This window comes from Giraffa tippelskirchi, chromosome 13, assembly GCF_054371585.1.
Source record: "Giraffa tippelskirchi isolate mGirTip1 chromosome 13, T2T-mGirTip1v1.2.pri, whole genome shotgun sequence".
Classification (NCBI taxonomy): domain Eukaryota; kingdom Metazoa; phylum Chordata; class Mammalia; order Artiodactyla; family Giraffidae; genus Giraffa; species Giraffa tippelskirchi.
This window is the reverse complement of record NC_137287.1, coordinates 96,119,349-96,126,885: the sequence shown is the minus strand read 5'-3', so window position 1 is coordinate 96,126,885 and position 7,537 is coordinate 96,119,349. Positions and strand designations below refer to the sequence as shown.

General features: G+C 51.6%; 1 protein-coding gene across 14 annotated transcripts in view; it reads left to right on the top strand.

Moving 5' to 3' along the window:
• The first annotated feature begins 2,700 nt into the window (after positions 1–2,700).
• Positions 2,701–7,537, top strand: part of DNAJC5 (DnaJ heat shock protein family (Hsp40) member C5) — a 28,935-nt gene continuing 24,098 nt past the window's right edge. For 8 of the 14 annotated variants that reach the window (XR_014073244.1, XR_014073243.1, XR_014073252.1 and 5 more), the window contains exon 1: positions 2,701–2,882. The gene's annotated coding sequence lies outside the window, so the exon portion shown is untranslated. The other 6 variants (XM_081557478.1, XR_014073251.1, XM_081557481.1 and 3 more) reach the window with 6 other exon arrangements.

Sequence of the window (7,537 nt, the reverse complement as noted above, 5' to 3'; positions counted from 1 at the left end):
GCCTAGCTTCCAGAGCCATGCAGGTGGGCACTGCAGCAAGAGGGTGGCAGGCCAGCCAGCATTCACCCACTGAAGGGCTTGGGCCTGAACTCCTGAGGTTGTCCACTTGCAGCTGTAACAGCCGTGGTGGTACAGGAAGGGCACATGCATCCTCAACAGGTTGGATACCAGGCCGGCTCAAACCTGTTCCCTGCCCAGACCCCACCCATCTTCAAATAACTCTTCACCCTCCTAGTGCTTTCTTCATGCAGAAACAAGCACATGTGAATGTGTATTCTCATTCCCTTCCCATTCTTAACAATTCCTGTGCTCTGCTTTTCCTTCTTAATGCTGTGCCCTGAAGTGCTGGCTGCACCTCCCTGAAACTTCTGGGAGAGCCTCCCTCTGCACTGCCCTAGTGCACCATGCAGTGCCCCTTCTGTCTTGCATGTGCCCAATGGGAAATCCTTTTACTGAGAGCACTGGACCTCCTTTGGGTCAGAGAGCACGACTTGCCCCAGATGCAAAGGCAGGGAAAGTAAAGGACTTCAAATTGTATGTGAATTGTATGTGACAGCATGACAGTCCACACCACACAGCGTGAGGTGTGAGGCTGCGCCAAGTAGGGAAAGCACCTCCCTCCACTGCCTGCGGCCAGCATTTACCCTCGCTGACAATGAAATGGGTTCCAAGTGGTCTTCACTTATTTAGTATTTAAATGTCTTGTGAGTAAGAGTTTGCTAGACCCTGACATGGACCTAGCCCTCAGCTGTCTCCCCTAAATAATTGACCCATAGATGAGCTTTGAGAGCTTGAAGGGCTGTAGCAAGTGGTGGGGCTGGCATTGGAGGGCAGCTGTGGCAGCTGCTTCCATAAAGTTCCAGTTTCCTCTCAAGGTGAGGATAAGGGTGCCCACCTGACCTCACTAAAGGGCCTGTGAAGGGCAGGACTGGACTGCAGCCACTGTCCACAGTTGACACTATTCCTGTCTTATTATCTCCAAACAGGTTGACTTATAAACATTTGTAATAATGTACTTTTAACATAGATCATGCATTTTGCTCATTTTACTTTCAGGAGCTCTTAAAAGAATTTTCAATGCTATTTAGTAGCTTTGTATACGTTTTATAACTATATTATTCCATTTGTGTTTTAGGTTTCCATTTTTACTATTATAAGAGCAACTTAGTGATACACCTTTTTCTGTATTTGGGAATATTTTCTTAGAATATTCCTAAAGAGGAACTAGTAGGTCAAGGAAAGACTCACTAAGGCCTGCTTCATACATTTGTGCAGTGCCCAACTCAGCTTCACTGTGAAATAGGTACCAGGTCCATTGCTTCATTCATTCTTTCAGTGCCCAACACAACTTCACTCTGAAATTGGTACCGGGTCCATTTGATTCATTCCTCCTGTGATTCTGCCTGGAATCTTTCATCCTCTTGAATCAAAGGACATAGATATGAATCTGGCCCTTCTGCTTCTCTGTTTTCATAGGCCTTTTCTTTCTGCCTGTTTGATGTTGCACAATTTAACGACTGCCAGTCGACTTCCTGAGCTCTGCCACTTACAGGCAGGCCCCAAGCCTGGGACAGTCTGGGCAGTTTAAAGCCGGCATGATGGCAGAGATGTAAGAGGACAGAGGTAGAAGGGGCTGGAGCTTGTTGGCAAAGAGTCTGGATTTTACTCAATGTGTCATCAGAGGAGCCTGGTGGGCTACAGTTCATGGGGCCACAAGAGTCGGACACAACTGAGCAACTAACAATGTGTCCCAGGGAGCCTTGGATATCAAATTTTCTGTGTTAAGAATATGACTCCGCTGAGTGGAAAATGGCCAATGGGCAAGTGTGGGGGTGAGGAGGCAGAGGAGTACTGACCAGAGAAGTCTGTTGGATGACTTCTAGGATGAAAACTGGCACACATACCAGTGAACCAGGTACAGAGCAGGCACTCAGTAAATGGTATTACTGTTTCTGACATAAGGAGCGATAGAGAAGGGTAGAGAGCAGGTCTCTCCTCCCTCAAGGGGTCAGTGAGATGAGCAGGGGTCGTACCTTGGGTGGCAGGGGAGTGAGTGGAAGTTGGTTCAACTGCCTTTTTGAGTCATTGTTTGCCGGTGGTTCTGGGAGGGGCTGGACAATGGCGGTGGCACTTCGGTGATTGGACAGGCAGGCAGGAAGTCGCATCTCTGCTCTGCAGGGATGAGCAAACGTCAGTCCCTAACAGTGGCTCAGCGGCCGTCGGCCTCCGGAACATCTCTCACCAGCTCCCTCTCCAGTTCTTTGACGAGATCAATTACGATTTTTCAGTCTTACGTAAAGCACGGGGCAAACTCAACTGCAAGACAAGCCCCCCCACCTCTCCCCTTGGCGAATCTGGCCTCTACCTGCGGGCGCACCGGAGAGCACCTGACGCTCCGGCGAGCAGGCCCCGCCCCCGCCCCTCGGCCCCGCCCCTGCGGGGCGGTGGAAGCTTCCGACTCGGCCGTGCGAGCTCCGCCCACAGGCCCTGGGGCCCCGCCCATGGGCTGTCCGCTGTGCGCTCGGGAGCCTCGGTCCACTCCTGTCACTCGGGACTCCGCCCCATGGGCGGAGCCTCCGCCCAGCGCTCTGGGCGCACGCGCCGCCTGCCCAGCCCGCGGCTCCGATCCGCCGGCGCCCACGTCCTCCCGGGAGCGTGCGCGCCGGTGCGGGTGCGTGCGTGAGCGTGCGCGCCCCCGCCGCTTCTGCCGGTGCTGCTCCCGCGCCCTCTGCCGCTACCCCCGCCGCCGTCGCCGCCGTCGCCGCCGCCGCCGGGTCCCGAGGCGCAGCCCCGGCTGAAGAGCGCGTCGGCCGGCTGCCCAGGAGCGCCGCGCAGGGAAGAGCGGAGCCGCGGAGTCGGCGGGCGGGCGGGCGCGTGGACAGGTGAGCTCGCGGCTGGCCGGCGGCCTCGGGTCAGGCCGGGCGGCCGGGCAGGCGGGCGGGAGTCGGGGTGACGGGGGCGGGATAAGCGAGCGGGGGCGGGGCGCGAGGTGAGGGTGACGCGGGGCCGGGTGAGGGGGTGCGGGGTGGGGCGGCGCGGGGTGGCGGGGCCGCGCGCCCGCAGCCGGAAATGGCGGCGACCCTCTTTCCCCCGTCCTAGCCCTCGGGGCGGGCCGGGGTCGGCGGTGCTGCCGCAGGAGCGGCGGGAAAGCCTAGGCCGTGCGCCGCGGTTGGGCCGCCGGGCCCGCGCTGGGGGCGGCCAAAGACCTGACAAGCGGCCGCCGGGCCCCCCCCCCCGGGGCAGCTCGTGCTCCGGGACTGGGGTCTGTACAGGGCGTCCCCGCCTCGGGGAGGGTCTTTCCTGACCTGCGGGCGAGAGAGGGAGCGCCACCGGTCCTGGAGCCACGTAACCTGTGTCTGGGTCATTATGTTTATAGCTCACGGAATTGAGCTTTGTTCCTTGACGCGGTGTAAATTAATCTCGCGGGTGAAAATCATCCAGTTTGTAAGAAAAAAACGTTTTCTCTGCCTCGCCAGGACATCATTTAAAGCAATGCCTGTGTTGCAGTCATACAAGAGAGGGTCAGGATCTCATCCCTGCGGGTTCGAACTTGTTTGCGTTGAGGGGCTGGATTAAGGACTCGCTTTTTCTTGTGCCTGAGAGATGAGTTCTTAATATTTGCTCTGTTGTGCTGTGCAAGGAAAGAAAGCGAAAGTTTCCATTTTATTTTGGTTTCCAGGTTTAGGCTTGATAGGGGTCATAACTTGAGAGGTGGCTCTCCTGGATACCTTTGTCCTTACTAGTTGTCTGTTTAAAAACTACCTAACCTAACAGTTATCCTGCCCCATCTATAATATGGTTGCCTCAAGGCGGAACTTCAGCCAAAGCTCCTGAGATTTTATGTTCATTTATTTGCTTCTGTCTTGTTAAACGTGGTGCTGAGTTTCAGGATCAAGGCTCCTGTCAAACTTTGAGGGATTAAATTATGAGGCAGGACTCACAGGCTTTGAGAAACTTCCTGCTTGAGAGCTGTACAGTTCTCCTTCCACCTGTGTCAAGGTTGCAGAACTTGGGTTGCCTCCGATGGCACCTCTGATGGTGTGTGGCCAAGCCGGGGGCTGGGTGGCTGTTGCTTTCAGCAGCACGGGGCTGTGAGGGGCACACATGCTACTGGAGCCCCTTTCCTGGACCTCTTAAACGTGGTGAAGGCACAGCATCCAGGGGTTATCTGATGAGCAGACACTTGGGAGGTGCATGGAGGAGACTTGGCTTTGCTGATGGAGCCTCAGCTGTGGAGCCATTGTGGCCTGGGATGGGGACCCTTGTGGGCAGAGATGCCTGTCAGTCCACTCCCAGCCTCTGTAACCAGTCTGCTCCCTCTGGCCCCTGTCTCATTTTGACCCCTGCCGCAGTGGCCTCTCAGTTTGACTCTTGACAGACTTCTTGCTTCTTCCTGGCTCTACCTAGATCACTGGCGTCCTTACCTTTAGCCTCAGGCAGGCAGCCCTTCCTCGACTGCCTACCTGCTGTTTCAGCTTAGTTTAGTTCGGTTGCTCAGTCATGTCCAACTCTTTGCAACCCCATGGACTGCAGGACACCAGGCCTCCCTGTCCATCACCAGCTCCCGGAGCTTGCGCAAACTCATGTCCATCAAGTCAGTGATGCCATCCAACCATCATCCTCTGTCATCGCCTTCTCCTGCCTTCAGTCTTTCTCAGCATCACTGTCTTTTCCACTGAGTCAGTTCTTTGCCTCAGGTGGCCAAAGTATTGGAGCTTCAGGATTAGTCCTTCCAATGAATAGTCAGGACTGATTTCCTTTAGGTTTGACTGGTTTGATCTTCTTGCAGTCCAAGGGACTCTCAAGAGTCTTCTCCAACACCACAGTTCAAAAGCAACTCACCACCTTCTGTTTCCTGTTTTCCCTTCCCTGTTTAGTTTCCCCACCGTACTTCATTCTTCTAATGTCCTACTTAATATATTTATTATAACTTGATCTTTTACTGTGAGGTAAAGTCCACAGGGAGCCTGTTTGTGCAGAGAACAGGGGCTGGCACGTGCTGCATGCCCGGGAAATACTGACAGAGAAAAGTGGAGGTGATGAGCTTAGCAACAGCCCAGCAGCCCGCATCCCTGGGAAGTCACTGTGGTGAGTGCCGAGTCCTTGAGGCGCTGGCTTCTGAGGGAGGTCTGGCAAGTTACCTCCCCTTTGGGAAAGCACAACCAGTTAAGAGGTGGGTCAGAAAGGTCTTTGGATCTCCTTGTAAACCATTGTGCAACTTTTAATCTATAGTTAGTCCAAAATAAAAAGGTTTTTGTCAGCTCTTGTCTTCAGTTAACTTCCCAAAAAGTAAATCCCACACATGAGCCTCAGATACTTAGTGACATTTGTTGATAAAATGAGCGAGTGGAGTAACCCGTTAAAACCACACGAAAATGAGCTGTTCCTCAGGCCTGCTCTGAATCCTCCTACGTGACGGAAGGACTCGAATCATTTCCAGAACCTTCACTCAGTGAGTTTATGTTCTTGGTTTTCATTCACTGTGTTACTGTGGTGCCGGAACTGAACAGATAACATGCGTGTCTTGGCCCTTTGTGTTCTTGAGCCCCCTTGCTCTCAGAGGGTGGGTGCTTGGTGCTCCAGGCTGAGCTACCCTAAAGACTAGTGCTTTGCTCTGTCTCAGTCCTGGACTTGGAATCAGGCCTCTGTGCTGGTTCCCTTGCTGACTTCCCTGCACCACCAGGCAGAATCCCTGGCAAGCTGCTGATGGCGCATCTCAGAGCCTAGGCATGACGTGCTTGCCTTGGTCATGGGTTGTAGTCGATGCTCAGTGGGTGTCAAATGAATGACTAAAATGCTGTGCAGCAGCTGTGCAGGGGGTAAGGGAACAAGGTGGAGTTTTAGCCAAGGTGAGAGTTTGCTTCTAAATTCAGGGAATAAAATGAGCATGATTTGTACAAAAAATTTATTGGGGTGTAATTGATTTTACAAATGATTTTTTTTTTTTTTTTGACCACACCACAGGGTACGTGGGATCTTGGTTACCCGACCAGGGACCGAACCCACATTCCCTACAGTAGAGTCTCAACCACTAGACTCCTAGGGAAGTCTGCAAATGATCGTGATAGACACAGATATAATCACCCTTGAAAAAAATTCCCTAACTCCTTTCAAAAGTACTTTGTACAAGGTTTGGAGTATATAGTGCTGTAGGTGAACCATATCTCAGTCAATGAGGTCAGCCAGTTTTCCAGGAAGGAGACAAATTCCTGTGTCTTCAGGGGACAGGTGTGGCACGTGACGACCAGCTCTTGCACAAGCAGTGTGGAGGAGACTCTTAGCTCTTAATGGCGCCCTTGTGGGTCTCCCCGTGCTCCCCACACAGCAATTAAGACTGCAGTGCTTCCCAGTGGAGCTCCTTTTTATGTTCTTGTTGGCTGGGCAGAGTGGAGCATTATCGAACTGCAAACTGCCTCCTGCTCCGTCACAGTCCTTCCCTGTCTGTGTTGGCAGGGCCTGTGCTAGAATTTCCTTCCTGAAAGAGGACGAGACTCAGGCTGAAGTGCTTGATCACTGAGATGAGGGTCGTGGAACCTGCCCTTACTGCCAGTTGGAAAGTACAGGAGATATAAGTAGGAAGCTGTGTCCTCAACTGCTTCCTAAATATAAGTGACAAAGATGCTAAAAAATGAGAATAGTCCTATTTTACGAAGATGTTACCCCTCGTTTAAGAGAGGCAACGAGGGAACTGTTGGGACCTCCTTGGCGGTCCGTGGTTAAGACTCCACGCTTCCAGTGCAGAGGGCATGGGTTCCATCCCTGGTTGGAGAATTGAGATCCCGCATATCAAGAGGGGTGGCCAAAAAAGAAAAGAAGGAACTGTTAGGCCTACTGTCCTGATGGCAGGGCCACACTCAGATAGTGACATCACCTGAAGAGGATTAATAGTGGTCTGTTACTAGTCAGTCGAAATTCAACCCAGAAGATTTAAGGATTAGATTACCAAAACAGCCTTTAGTTTCGATTTTGTCTTTTGTCATCTCTGCATCAATTTTGTTTGAGAATGTTATATTGGTGAAATGGTACGTTCTGCCTTAGTTCTTGATACTGGCAGACATTTAATAGATTTTGTCTTTAGCAGGTAAGAATTGTTTCCAAGAGTTTTGCAGACATATTGGTAATTCACATTGGTGAGACCATGCATTCAGTGGATGTCATGAAAATGCCCTCGTGTTTCCTTTTCAGGGGTTGTCTATGTACTTCAGAGGTCCACTTTACTCACAAATCTTTCACCTTTGTAGGTGTGTCTATGTGACTGGTTTTCAAAACTTGGTTCTGTGACAGAAACCATAGTCTTTTATTTGTGACACATTAAACCCAGCTACCCAAGTAATATTTTTAAATTGTGTGATACCTTATGAGTGATCAGTGAATATTCCTTGACTGTATGAGTATAAATGAGCCTTATTCATTATGAGTTACTTACAATTTTATTGTCCTTTTAATTTTTCTACACTGAACACAGAGCATTGGAAAACATGGTGGTTTACAAAGTGGAATGTACAGTCTCCACTGCTGTGTTCTAAGGAATTCTATG